At 38.8% G+C, this 14,210-nt stretch overlaps 1 protein-coding gene and 1 pseudogene across 4 annotated transcripts in view; one reads left to right on the forward strand and one right to left on the reverse strand.

The window, feature by feature from the left end:
* The window catches only part of ATAD1 (ATPase family AAA domain containing 1), an 89,967-nt gene extending 86,117 nt beyond the window's left edge, over positions 1-3,850 (reverse strand). For 2 of the 4 annotated variants that reach the window (XR_010141377.1, XM_063727018.1), the window contains exon 1: positions 3,652-3,814. The gene's annotated coding sequence lies outside the window, so the exon portion shown is untranslated. Of the gene's footprint in view, positions 1-3,651 lie in introns of all 4 variants that reach the window. The other 2 variants (XM_054521381.2, XM_054521380.2) reach the window with 2 other exon arrangements.
* Positions 3,851-6,355: 2,505 nt separating this feature from the next.
* LOC100443546 (cofilin-1-like) lies at positions 6,356-7,194 on the forward strand (annotated as a pseudogene).
* Positions 7,195-14,210: the final 7,016 nt, after the last annotated feature.

Genomic DNA, 14,210 nt, shown 5'->3' on the forward strand with positions numbered 1-14,210 from the left:
TCAACTTAACTACTACTTCCCTGAGTTCCTCCCTCTTCATGATCTCTAGTACTTTCTTATTCTTGGGACTTCCTCTTTTGGTCCCACAGCCAGAAATCTAGTGCTTTAGTTACCCTGCTGTGGTATGTACTTTCTGGGACTACACTATGTCCAGGGCTCAGCAGTGGAAGGACAGAGAAGAAAAAATCAACTGGTGTTTATCCCACCCTCCTGAGGCCCCAATTCTCCATAGAAGAAGGTTCCCCTCCCTCAGAGATATTGGAGCCTGTTGCCACCTGCTGACATTGCAGTCATTACCACTGCTTGGTTGGCAGGATTTCTAGGGGCCTGGGGCATTAGAGAATGGAGAACAAAAGAGAAGAAATTGGCAGGTTTCTCCCACACTCTCTGAGTATTAGGAGATGCTTTTCCTGCTCCTTGAGCCAGAACTAGAGGGCTTCTCCTGGGGCTCTGTCTGTGCCTATTCTGAGTTTCAGACTGCCTTATTTCTAGACTGAGGTTCTGATAGGGAAAAAACAAAAACAGAAAACTCACTGCATGTTCAGTAGTACTTTAAATTCTAGTCTTTTTCCCCAATTCACTTGCTACTTTTTATCTTTCGGTGTCCTCAAGTAGCTGTTTCATGCATTCTGTCTAGGTTTTATAACTATATTTAATGAAAAAGATGGGGTGGGCTGGGCGCGGTGGCTCACGCCCATAATCCCAGCACTTTAGAAGGCCGAGGTGGTCGGATCACCTGAGGTCAGGAGTTCAAGACCAGCCTGGCCAACATGTTGAAACCCAGTCTCTACTAAAAATACAACAATTAGCTGGGCGTGGTGGTGCACACCTGTAGCCTCAGATTGTGCCACTGCAGTCCAACCTGGGTGACAAAGTGAGACTCTGTCTCAAAAAAAAAAAAAATAAATAAAGACAGGGTGGAGTGTGCTTACTCCATCTTACCTAGAGCTGGACTGGAACATTGTTTTTAAATGGCTGTTATGGATTGAACGTTTTTGTCTCCTCAAAATGCACAAGTTGAAGCCCTAACCCTGAATATAATGGTATTTAGCAATGGGGCCTTTGGGAGGTAATTAGGATTAGATGAGGTCATGAGAGTGGGGCATCATGATGGGATTAGTGCCCTTGTAAGAAGAGACACCAGAGAGCTCATTCATATTCTCTCTCTCTCTCCTTTTTGTGAGGACATAGCAAGAAGGCAGCTGTCTGCAAGCCAGAAAGAGAGGCCTCACCAGGAATTAAATCAGCTGGCACCTTGATTTGGGACTTCCCAGCCTCTCAAACTGTGAGAAAGTAGATTTCTGCTGTTTTCGCCATCCAGTCTATGGTATTTTGTTTTGGCACCTTGAGCAGACAAATACAATTGTGAACATATTCATGAAAAAATTCTTGGCACTACATATTGCCTCAGTCTTCCCAATTCAGTCACTACTTTTCCTTATAATTCTACCGGTACATGTTTTCTGCAAGATTTATAACAAATTATACTAGCTGAATTTCTAGACAGAAATAGAAACAAATCCCCCAAAACTAGATGGATAGCTTTAGAGATCCAATAATTTTGTGCCATGTAGTTGTAACACTTCAAATATATATATTTTGGTATGTCTTTTTTGAATTAATTTATTGCTTAATTGTTTGGTCTTCAGTCACCTTGACTAAATTTGCCTGATGTTTCTCTGTAAATAATCTCAAGGCTAGGTGACCTAGGTCCTGTTTGGGCCAATTATTTTTATTTTTATCTCTGAGAAGCTTGCCTCAAAGAGAACTTATGGTTAGGAGCCAACAGTCCATTTCTTTCACATACATCCTGTTAAACTATAAGAAACGAGGACCGTATTGAATAAATATAAATGAGTAGAAGGAAGATAAAGCAATTTGCTTGTCTTCTGCAGATAGTAGTTTTAAATAAATTTTTATCTAATAGTAAACAGAACATCAGTAATTCTTTTTTTTTTTTTTTTTGAGACAGAGTCTTGTGAACATGAGTAATTCTTGACCATCAAAAGAGAAGGACAAGTCCTTATAATTGGAGTGGAACTGGACTAGAACTAGGCTATTGTCTCAAGTGGGATGAAGACTCTAGAATAGATCAGTGAGCTTTGTACCTAAGGCAATTTCATGTTATGCTCTATTGCTCTCCACCAGATGGGCTTCTTTCTTTTTTTTCCCCTCAGTAATCTTTTCCATCTCATCCATTCCCTTTTCTTTTTCTTTTCCTCACAGTTTTTATATCTGTGAACCTGGATGAATTAGTAGATTTAAAGAAGTAGTGGGATTGTAAAAAGCTGATGATCTTGATCCTTTTTAAAAATCTGTCAAGACCTTCCATCTTTTCCTTGTATGCTGCCTTCCTATTCCTGTTCCACCTTTCCATATTGTCCTTCATTTCATGGCCAGGCTTTAGCCCTGCCAGTGGTGGCCAGAGACATGAATTAACTCTGTTTGAGTCACTTAGGAATAAAAGGATTATTACTGACCTCAATTCTAGAATAAAAATACTGTAGTTTTTCTCTCCCGCACTATAATTTTACTAAAATGTTACATTGTTCCAGAGTTAATCAGGATACTCTGTGAAATTAAACCTTAATTGTGATTTGGCTACTTCCATCTTAGAGAAAACTAAAAGAGAAATATCAGAAAATGATAATTTCAGGCTGGATGCAGTGGCTCATGCCTATAATCCCAACACTTTGTGATGACAAGGCGGGAAGATTGCTTGAAACCAAAGGTTTGAGACCAGCCTGGGCAACATAGTGAGACTATGTCTCTAAAAATAAAAGTAAAAATAAAAGTAAAAAAATTAGCCAGGTGCGGCGGTGTGCCCCTGTAGTCCTAGCTACTTGAAGGCTGAGGTGGGAGAATCACTTGAGCCTAGGAGGTTGAGGCTGCAGTGAGCCATGATTGCACCATTGCACTCCAGCCTAGGTGACAGAGTGAGACCCTATCTCTGAAAAAGAAAAAAGAAAATGATAATTTCATCAGAACTTGTTTGAAAGAGAAACATTAGTTTCTTGAACAAAATTAGGAGTGCACATTTGAGAGAATTTTGGTTATTTCTACTGCAACTGAGGAAACAGGTATATTACTATGTTTGATTTGTAATTAACTAGGCCTCATAGCCCTTTTGTCCACCCTTCAAGGAACAGAATATTTCTTAAGTTTGACATTTCCTCTGTTGATGTTCCCTTTGGAAAACATAAAATATAAATAGTGATTAAGGTCTTTCCAGATAATATCCCATACCAAAGTGTAGAAAGAACATACATAATGTCCCATACCAAAGCATAGAAAGAACATAACATGACATGATAATGTAAAGTAATATATGATGATATTTTTATCTCAGGGCTATATTATATCCAGCTGATAAGTTTTATTTGTATGTTTGTTTATTGAAAAAATATAGTCTTTTAGTCACAGAGCTTATCAGTACTTAACTGAGCATCTCTCTGATACATAAAAAAACTGCTAGCATTATGAGAAGTACAAAGGTACAAAGATTTACCTAGTAATTTTTTTTTTTAGTCTCTAAGAAACTTCAGTGGAAGCAAGACTGCTTCCACTGAAGTGAAAGCTAAGATGTAGTTAGGAGCTGTCAAGCTTTACACTAGAGCCTATATGAAGTTTTGATTCTAAGTGTTACTGTACCTTCTGACAACTGTGAATGAACCTGGTTCTTGGGGAGCCCGTTCTGGTTTTCTCTTTGCACTGTTAAGCTGGGACTAACTAGCATCATTCTAGTTTGCAGGCGACATTCTCTGGGAAGCTAGTCTACGGGGGAGATGACATCTTCTGAACCTACTCCCCACAGAGAACTTTGAATGAGTGGAATCAAGAGGTTGCGTGCATTCTTGCTCATGTCACAATGCTGGACATGTGACTTCAGAGAAGCATGTGCCAGGTCAATATGATTGGGCTGTTCTCACAGTACAAGGCCTTGACCATAGAGTGATTCAGAGGCAAATGCAGCCTTCTTAGACTCTTAACCAAAACATTGGTATGACATAAAATTATAATTAATAAAAGATATACAGTTATTTCAAAAGTACTGTTTTATTGGGACATCTCAAATGACTAAGAAAATCTTTATTTTCTTATCTCTTATCTTTTATTTGTTGATAGCTGTTCATCGCTCTTTCAGCCTTTACTGAAAGCTTATCATGTATCAAACAATATGCCAGGTGTCAGAGAGGGCAGCAAAGAGAGTACAATTGAGTTAGATAGAGTACCTGCACTCAATAATAATAACAGCTAACACTTACATAGTGCTTTCTGTGTGCCAGGCTTGTCCTAAGTGATTTCACACACACACACACACACACACACACACACACACACACACTCCCTTACTCAATCCTTATAAAAACCCAATGAGAGGCCGGGTGCTGTGGCTCATACCTGTAATCCCAGCAACTTTGGGTGGCTGAGGTGGGCAGATCACTTGAGGGCAGGAGTTTGAGATCATCCTGGCCAACATGGTGAAACCCCATCTCTACTAAAAATACAAAAATTAGCCAAGCATGGTGGCAGGTGCCTGTAATCCTAGCTACTCAAGAGGCTGAGACAGGAAAATCACTTGAACCTGGTAGGTGGATGTCGCAGTGTGCCGAGATCGTGCCACCACACTTCAGCCTGAGCAACAGAGTGAGACTCTATCTCAAAAAAACAAAACAAAACAAAATTAAAAACCCAATGAGGTGGCTACTATTATCATCCCCATTTTACGGATGAGGACATGGGTACATAGAGATTAAGTAACTTGCCAAAGATCTCTCAACTGGTAAGTGGCAGAGCAAAATTTGAAAACAAACAATCTGGTTCCAGAAACTGTACTTTCAACCTCATGATAGCTTCCTGAGGAATTTATGATCTGAGTATACATAGTAAGTACCTCCCCTTTCAGGGTAAGGCAGTAGGTAATGGTGAATAGAGAAGCAAAAGGTGACTCAGGTTGAGTAAAACAACACCAAGCATATCTGACTCAAGGAATGCTTCAGAGGCCAGGGTGCATGCCTGTAATCCCAGCACTTTGGGAGGCTGACGTGGGAGGATCACTGGAGCCCAGGTTCAAGACCAGCCTGCACAACATGACAAAACCCTCTCTTTACAGAAAATACCAAAATTAGGTGGGCTTTGTGTCGCATGCCTGTAGTTCCAGCTACTCGGGAGGCTGAGAGTTGGGAGAATCACTTGAGCCTGGGAGGTTGAGGCTGCAGTGAGCTGTGATTGTGCCACTGCACTCCATCCTAGGCAATAGAGTGAGACTCTGTCTCAAAAAAAAAAAAAAAAAAAAAGAGAAAAAAAGGAATGCTTCAGTCTGCTCCAAAGAAAAGAATGCAGTAATGTGAAATATTAAATGTAGCAAGAGGCCACTGCCGTGGCTCACACCTGTAATCCCAGCACTTTGGGAGGCTGAGACGGGAGGGTCACTTGAGCCCAGGAGTTCAAGACCAGCCTGGGCAACATAGTGAGACCACATCTCTTAAAAAAATAATAAAAAGTAAATAAAAATAAATGTAGCAAGAAATTGGAAATCTTTATCAACAGATGGCAATCCAGTTTAATGTTATATGCATGGCCACAACCCTTATTCCACTACATCCTCCTTTCACATATATATTATGAAGGTTAGTGAATACAATCATTCTGATAACATTTCTTTTCTCCCTTTCTCCCTCCTCTGGTAGAGTACTCACATAAAGGCTGCATTCACAATTGAGGTTAGAACTTGTCTAGGCATGTCTAGTGAGCAATAGGAGGAGTCTGCTGGGAAAGTACTTTCAGAATACTGGAAACCTTAGGGAGAAAACTCCTGAAGATAGAAAATTGCAGAAATTATAATAAAGACTCAGCTGCTATAGGAGAAGCATAGCTGTAGTACTTCTGGTAGAGAAGCAGTGTAGCAGCAAATTTTAAGAGATATATAAGAGGTATTTAAGTAGATCATGCCTGTAGGTCATTTAGTGGTAGTATGCAATCAATAAATATTCATTATTACTTGTGTGACAGTACTCACCCCACACTGTCCTTTATAGAAACATATTTGCAGAGACCTGGGGAGAAAATGCAAACATGCCAGAGGGCTTCATAAGACCATACATACCCTTTAATGACTCTATTAAGTGTTATCAACAAATGTTAGTAATAATAAATATAGTTATTATCATTATTGTTCTTATTACAGCCTCATTTTATGTTATTACTGATTTTTTAATGGGGTCAGTAAGAAAATAAGATGTAAGTAAGAAATAGAAGTAATAATAGAAGAAATAGAAGAAAATAAGAAAGTAAGAAATAATGGGGACAGTAAGAAAGTAAGAGCAGCTGCAGTGGCTCTCCTTGCCATCTCCTTTTCACTTCTGGAAACATGGGCTCCCATGTGGCTGTCTTTGATGATGTCATCAAGGTGTTCAGTGACATGAAAGTGTGCAAGTCTTCAACACTAGAAAAGGCAAAGAAGCGCAAGAAGTTGCTGCTCTTCTGCCTGAGTGAGTATAAGAAGAACATCATCCTTGTGGAGGCCAAGAAGATCCTGGTAAGTAATGTGGACCAAACCATTGATGATCCCTATGCCACCTTTGTCAAGATGCTGACAGTAAGGACTGCCGCTACACCCCCTATGACACCACCAAGGACAACAAGAAGAAGGACCTAGTATTTATCTTCTGGGCCTCTGGGTCTGCATCCATTGAGAGCAAAATGATCTATGCCAGCTCCAAGGACGCCATCAAGAAGCAGCTAGGGGTCAGCACCGTCGTCTTCTTGAAGGGCAAACTTTGTGATCCCCTCCAGCCCCCTTCCTGGAGAATCTACTAGTCCCAGACCTGCCCTCAGGGATTGCAGGCTGCCCCCTTCCTGCCAGACTGGAGGGGCTGGGGGAATCCCAGCAGAGGGAAGGCACTCCCTTCACCCCAATTGCCAAACAGCCCCCCAACTCCCTGGATTTTCCTCCTCTCTCCATCCCTGACAGTTCTGGCCTTCCCGAACTGCTTGGATCTTCTGATTCCTCTTGGGTTGAAGCAGACCAAGTTCCCCCAGGAACCCCTGCTGGGGAAGGCCTATATATATATTTTAAAAACAGCCCCGCTCTCCACCTGTTCCTCCCCCTTCCCATGCTACAACTTCTAACCACAACAGTGACTCTGTGCTTGTCTGTTTAGTTCTGTGTATAAATGGAATGTTGTGGAGATGGCCCCTTCCCATGCCAGCTGGTTCTTCTCCCTTGGTTATGGCCACTAATGGAAACCAGACTAGTAAGTGACCTTTAATTTTTAAAAAAAGAAAAGACAATAAAATAATACTCAAATGTTTAAGCAGATTTCCCAAAACAGAGTAGAATAGAATTCATATGAATAAGCAAACAATTTAATTGTTACTACTGGGCATTATGTTATGGATTTTGCTTTCCTACAGAAAATAACTCCACAACTGATTTTATTAGTATAGAATTAATTTCTTGCTAAGAGTCATTTTCGCTTATCTCACCATTGGATATTTGTGAAATCACTAATATTTCTTTTATCCATCGTTCATATGTAAGTAAATAAGTACCTTACTTCCTCTTTCCAGGCAAGTAGAGGTTCCAAATATAGCCATGTGTCACATAACAGGGATTTGTTCTGATAAATGAATCCATAGACAATTTTGTCTTTGTGCAAACATGATAAAGTGTACTTGCACAAACCTAGATGGGGTAGCCCACTACACACCTAAGCTATGTGGTATAGCCTGTTGCTTCTAGGCTACAAACCTGTACAGCATGTTACCTATACTGAGTACTGTAGGCAAGTGTGACATAATGGTCAGTATTTGTGTATCTAAACATACCTAAATATAGAAAAGGTACAGTAAAAATATGGTATAAAAGATAAATGGTATACCTGTATAAGGCATTTACCATGAGTGGAGCTTGCAGGACTGGAAGTTGCTCTGGGTGAGTCAGTGAGTGAGTGGTGAGTCACTGTGAAAGCCTAGGACATTATTGTACACTACTGTAAACTGCATAAACACTGCACACTAGGCTACAATTTCTAAAAAAATTTCTTCAGTAATAAGCTATTAAATAACAAACTTGTAAATAATAATAAATTATTATTACATATCAGTGATATTTTCTTTATATCCTATAAGCTTTTTTCTATTTTTAAATTAATTTCTTAAAATTTTTTAAACTTACTTTGTTAAAAACTAAGACACAAACACCCATGTAAGCACTGGCCTACACATGGTGAGGATCATCGGTATCACTGTCTTCCATATCCATATTTTGTCCACTGGAAGCTCTTCAGAGTTAGTAACATACACGGAGCTGTCGTCTCCTGTGATATTGAAGCTGTCTTCTGGAATACCTCCTGAAGAACCTGCCTGAGGCTGTTTTACAGTTAACTAAAAAAAATAAGTAGAAGGAGTACACTCTAAAATAACAATTAAAAGTATGGTATAGTAAATACATAAACTGGTAACAGTTGTTTATTATCAAGTATTACATAGCGTACATAATTGAATGTGCTATACTTTTATATGACTGGTAGTGCAGTAAGTTTGCTTGCACCAGCATCACCGCAAACTGTGAGTAATGCATTACTCCATGACGTTAGGATGGCTAGGTTCACAAGGTGATAGGAATTTTTCAGCTCCATTATAATCATGGGACTGCCTTGGTATATGCGGGCTGTTGTTGACAGAAACGTCATTATGTCACGCAAGACTAGATGATGAGGGAATCCTTTTCCTCGTAATTGGTTATTTGAGCCATTTAATCTCCTTTCCACTCCCAGCAAGTGTAGTCATTAAAATACCTTACATAACTATGGAGGCTTCATGATTAGAACTGCGATATGATCATGTTACATACCCACTCAGAGTTCTCTGCTTCAGGGCGAAAGTTTGGGCAATGTCACACCTATTGTACTTTTTGGATGGGTTTCTCTGTCATAAGAATGGGAAATGAAAGAAGGATGAGCCCAATGTAATTCTGAGAATCAGATTTAACTAGTATCTGATAAAGCTTGCAAAATTTCCATGTTGATATGTTGATCTAATTTGTTTGTTTAACCTGCTGTATAATGTTTTATCATATGAAAATATCACATTTGATTTATCTATATGGAACATTTAGATTCTAATTTTTTGCTGTTTTAAACAATATTTCCATGAATTTCCCTATACATGTTTCTGCTTTCAATATATGAAAGTTTTGCTAGAGTAAGAGTCTTTAAACTTTTTTGTTAGCTTATCCCACAAACAATTTGGAAAAACTTTTCCTCCATACACATGGTAGAGTTAGAATTGAACTTTTTTATTGTAAGTTTAGGTGGAAAGGAAGTAATTTCCTAGTTATGTAACTTTTTTTTGGAGACAGAGTTTTCGCTCTTGTTGCCCAGGCTGGAGTGCAATGGCACAATCTCGGCTCACTGCAACCTCCACCTCCCGGGTTCAAGCGATTCTCTCCTGCCTCAGTCTCCCGAGTAGCTAGGATTACAAATACCCGCCACCACGCCCTGCTAATTTTTTTTTTTTTAATTTTTAGTAGAGACAGGGTTTCAGCTGTATTTTTAGTAGAGACGGGTTTTCACCATGTTGGCCAGGCTGGTCTCGAACTCCCGACCTCAGGTGATCCACCTGCCTCGGCCTCCCAAAGTGTTGGGAGTACAGGCGTGAGCCACCATGCCTAGCCTATGTAACATTCAAAGTAGAATTCTTAAATGTATCCAATATTCATAAATACCATAGTAATTTGTTGCCATTATCCATCAAAACATTAAAAAAATGAATAAGCTTTTTTTACAATGGGAAATTTTTCATCATTCTTTTTTCTCTTTGAACTTGAATTTTTTTTCCAATTCTGATACAGATTTTTATTTGGATTAATATATATTATGTGGGAATATCTTTTATTGATGATGACTGTATCATATTTCCATGCAACAAATTTTATAAAAATTTAAATTGTGTTCAATTTTCTGGACCATAATGCTCTTCAGTGTTAAAAATTATTCCAAATTATCATTAGTATTTTTGCATAATCAAGTAAATACTTTTAAATTTTGATAATTATTAAATATAAAAAAATCAACTGAGCTTAAAAAAATTGGTTTATATATCATAAATGAATTTTACATATTCCTAGAAGGAGACAAATTCAGCATTAGATCATTTATCCCTAGTTTTTGCTTTTATATTGTAAACACTGAGTAATATTATTCACATAAGTAGATGGTGAGTGAAAAGAATTGTTTTAGCAGTGTTACTCATTTATTTGAAAGCTTCCCAAATTATATGTCATACATCACTTAGTGATTTATTTATAATGATTTTTCAGTGAATAGTTTCAATAGGTTCTCCTTCAATTTACCAGAAAAAAAAATTAGTGTTAAACAGGTTAACTTTTACAAGGGTTTGTTAGTAAAATTATTCAGCTACTTAGCAGCAATATCATTATTGCAGATGATCTCTTTAGCTCCTTGCAGGTTTTTACACTTTCAGGCAGTACATCGTTTCAGCATTCAGATGGAGAGGGGTATTCCGTTCTCTTTTAAAGTGGGATAAAGGGCACTGTGAAAGGGGAGATGGAGACAAGGAACTGCTAGGTCCACTGGACTACACTAGTTCTGAGGCACGTCAGATTTAGGAGAAAGTGTATATGGAAGTTATGGAATTGATTCTCTTGAAACGAAGAACCTTATTTCTCCTATTTGAAGACCACTACTCTGATGTTTATACCCAAAAGTGGAATTGCTTGTGTTGGAGTCTCCTAAGCTGTGTAACTGTTTCACTGAAGCCACATCACTGAGGACATTGCTGTGCCTCTCAGGGACTCAGGAACAGTCCCTCTGAAGGTCCATATATGTAAGTCATAGGAATCTTCTAAATTTGAGAAAATCCCTTGGTCGCCTTATTTAAATAACTGGTGACCAATGAGTAGTAATCCATCAGTGTTCCATGAAACACCAAATTTCTTTCTATAATGTGGCTTTTGACAACTTCTGGAAGTATTTTTATTCATGATTCCCACATTTCTTTCTTTAAAGGGCATCATTAGTCTACCATCAACCAAGATGTTATACAAAGACAGCATTGTAATTCATTTACATTGAGTGCCCTGAAGCACAAATGCCTTTAAGGCCTTCTTTACTCTCTATTAATTGCAAAATAAACAGATGTCTAGTGGAGAAGGTTATTAGAAATAATTTGTGCAGTTTGGGAGAACTAGGGGTCAGGATTGCTTGACTCAGCTTCTGAAACAAACTCAAGCCCACTAAACCACCAAGGTAACTACATCCAGAAATCTGCAAACCAGAAAATGTTTGCCCTGAATAAGGTAAAGGACAAAAAAGAATAAGGGCAAACATTTTCTGGTTTGCAGACTTCTGGATGTAGTTGCAAAGGACAGTACATTTCAAAAACAGAATAATGGCCATTCTCAAGCAGGACTCAGTTTAATTCTACTTGAAAAGAGTGAGAACATTTAATGTGCCAAATTCAAGTCATAAGGAAAAGTTGACCAGTTAATAGGACATATGCCACAATACTGTAAAATAAACAAGATTTGAAATGCAGAAAATCCTATTTTACAATGAACAAGTCTACAAGAACACAAGAATAAAGCACATCTTAATTAAGTCCTCCCTCTTACTTGTTTCAGCAGGTGATGTAGGAAAACAGTGGTCCCATGAGTGGCAGCAGCCAATGGCCTGGGGCTACACCCTGGGAGCTAGCCAAGACAAAGATACCATGTCCAGAAAAGAAATTTCAGAAATGAATTATGGCTCAGAGCCATGTATGTAAATGAGGTTATTTTTTTTTTTCTCTGAAAATGGTCGGTTTCTATCCATTAGCTTTCTCCCAGTTCCCTAACTTCATAAAATTTGTGTTAAGGATTTGAAATATTCCCAAATTAATTTTCAAGTACCATGACTTTACTTACAGACTTCATTTTTCTTTAGGGTTCCCTGCAATGTAAACCTGTACCTTCTTTAATAAATGTAAACATTTAAGCCATGTGCGGTGGCTCACACCTGTAGTCCCGGCACTTTGGGAAGCTGAGGCAGGCGGATCACTTGAGGTTAAGAGTTCAAGACCAGCCTGGCCAATATGGTGAAACCCTGTCTCTACTATAAATACAAAAATTAGCCTGGCATAGTGGTGTGTGCCTGTAGTCCCAGCTACTTGGGAGGCTGAGGCAGTAGAATCGCTTGAACCCGGGAGGCAGAGGTTACAGTGAGCCAAGATTGCCCCACTGCACTCCAGCCTGGGCACTCCATCTCAAAAAAAAAAAAAAAAAAGTAACACATTTAGTACAATTAAGTAACAAAAATCTACAAAAGGGAACTGTTCTATTATATTTAGAAAAGATAAAATTTCCCTCTTAAACTAGTTCTGACATTAGGTTTTTCTATGGTATTCTTTCTGAAGTTCCTACAAGAGAGAAAAATCTAAATCACAATAGGACTATTTTTTGAACTTATTCTATTGATCTTAAAACATTGTTTAATAAGAGACTTATAACTGGGCAGGGTCTAGAACTGCTTTATTTTATTATTTAGTGTAACCATGAAATTAAACAGTGGTCTACCGTTGGGGTCCAAGGTCAGATTCAAAAAGATTAAATATAAATTAAAGCTACTACACATTTATGTGGTTGAAAAATCAAAAGGTACAAAACAACAGCATCACATATGATATCACTTGTGGCCCTTGCAGTTGCGTAACTTGGCAGTCCTGTATATATCACCTTCCCACGGGATCTCTCAGCCATATCAGTTTCTTGTATATTAATAAGGGGAATCTTGAAAGATAGAGGTCAAGAGGAGAAAAATAGGGATTGGAAGAAAGAATGGCAAGAGAGGGCAGGAGAAAGGAGAGTGGAACGATGGATGAAAAGGGAAAGACTGAGGCCTTATACAAAGGATTGGCAACTTTCTCCCAGCCCTCTCTTGCAGTTGTCCTTGGTGTGTGTGTGTATATTTGTATATGAATAGAAGAGGAAGAAATGGAAAGCTGGTGGGGGCGGGGGGAAGCCACTTATCTGGGGAAGGATAGTGGTGAGCCCTGGAGAATTTTTAACTTAGTGCATGCGTTACTTGAATAAAGTTCCTTGTATTGCCTTTTCTGATATCATTTTTATGTAGACTCATCCAAGAATATGTTAGTATTTTGAGATTTAGGTTTTGGGAAAAAATTCAAAGCTAATAAGCATAAATATTTGTGCAAGAAAGAGAAGCAGATATGCAGACCTCTACCACCTCTTACCAGAGACAAACTAACCTTTCTCCAGCACACATTGGCCTGATGAAATCTAGAATTAAGCTTTCTCTCAGCACTGACCTGCCTCAGACTGCAAAGAGGTTTTCTAACTGGTTTTGAGCCATGATGAAGGTGCTGACTGTAACTGCATGGCAGCATTTTCATTGACTCCAACTCTTCAGCAGGTGGCAGCGTTCTCCTTGCTCCCTGTGGGTTTGGTGTTTCCTTCCTTTCAAAAGAGCACGGGCCTCACAGTCCCTTTTCTGTCTGCAGTCCACATATAACGGCTGCCTCCCTTATATTCTTGTCTGAAAGACACTCTCCCAGTAATCTTAGGAACTGAGGAGGAGAAACAAATTTGTAACATGTGGCCATTCATGTTTTAATGTTTGATCCTTAAGGTATTAAGCGTCATGGGCTAATTTCAAGACATTTAAGGTTAGAGAGTGAACATCGGGAATCATTCATTCACTTATCCTTGTTTTTCTCCATTCCCAAACCCTATTTATCATCTCTATTTAAGCAGTCTCCTTGTTTTCTTTGTTCATTCCTTTCCAAGCCTTGAAAATGTCATTAAAAACCATCTCTAGTCAAATTTCTAACTAACTCGTTTAGGTTTCTATACAAGCTACACTTTCTTACCATCTTTATTCACTGATAGGGTATATCAGGGAATTCTCCAGGCTCCAACTGAGGATCCCTCACTGAGTTGCTATGTAATCTGGGGCATGTAAACCCTTTGGGCCTCAGTTTCTTCATTTGTAAAATGAGATTGTTAAACTAGCGGGTCTATGAAGTTTTCTCTAGCTCTTATGCACTGGATGATAAAGCAGTCTGCCACTCTCTTGAATGGAAGAAGATGGGGTTACTGTGCTGTCATATGATTATTTTTGGAGGACATTTTCTTTGAGCAGCAAAAGTTATTAAATAGTACAAAGAGTGAAAAATAGATCTGGTCAAGA

Source organism: Pongo abelii, chromosome 8 (genome assembly GCF_028885655.2).
Source record: "Pongo abelii isolate AG06213 chromosome 8, NHGRI_mPonAbe1-v2.0_pri, whole genome shotgun sequence".
Lineage (NCBI taxonomy): Eukaryota > Metazoa > Chordata > Mammalia > Primates > Hominidae > Pongo > Pongo abelii.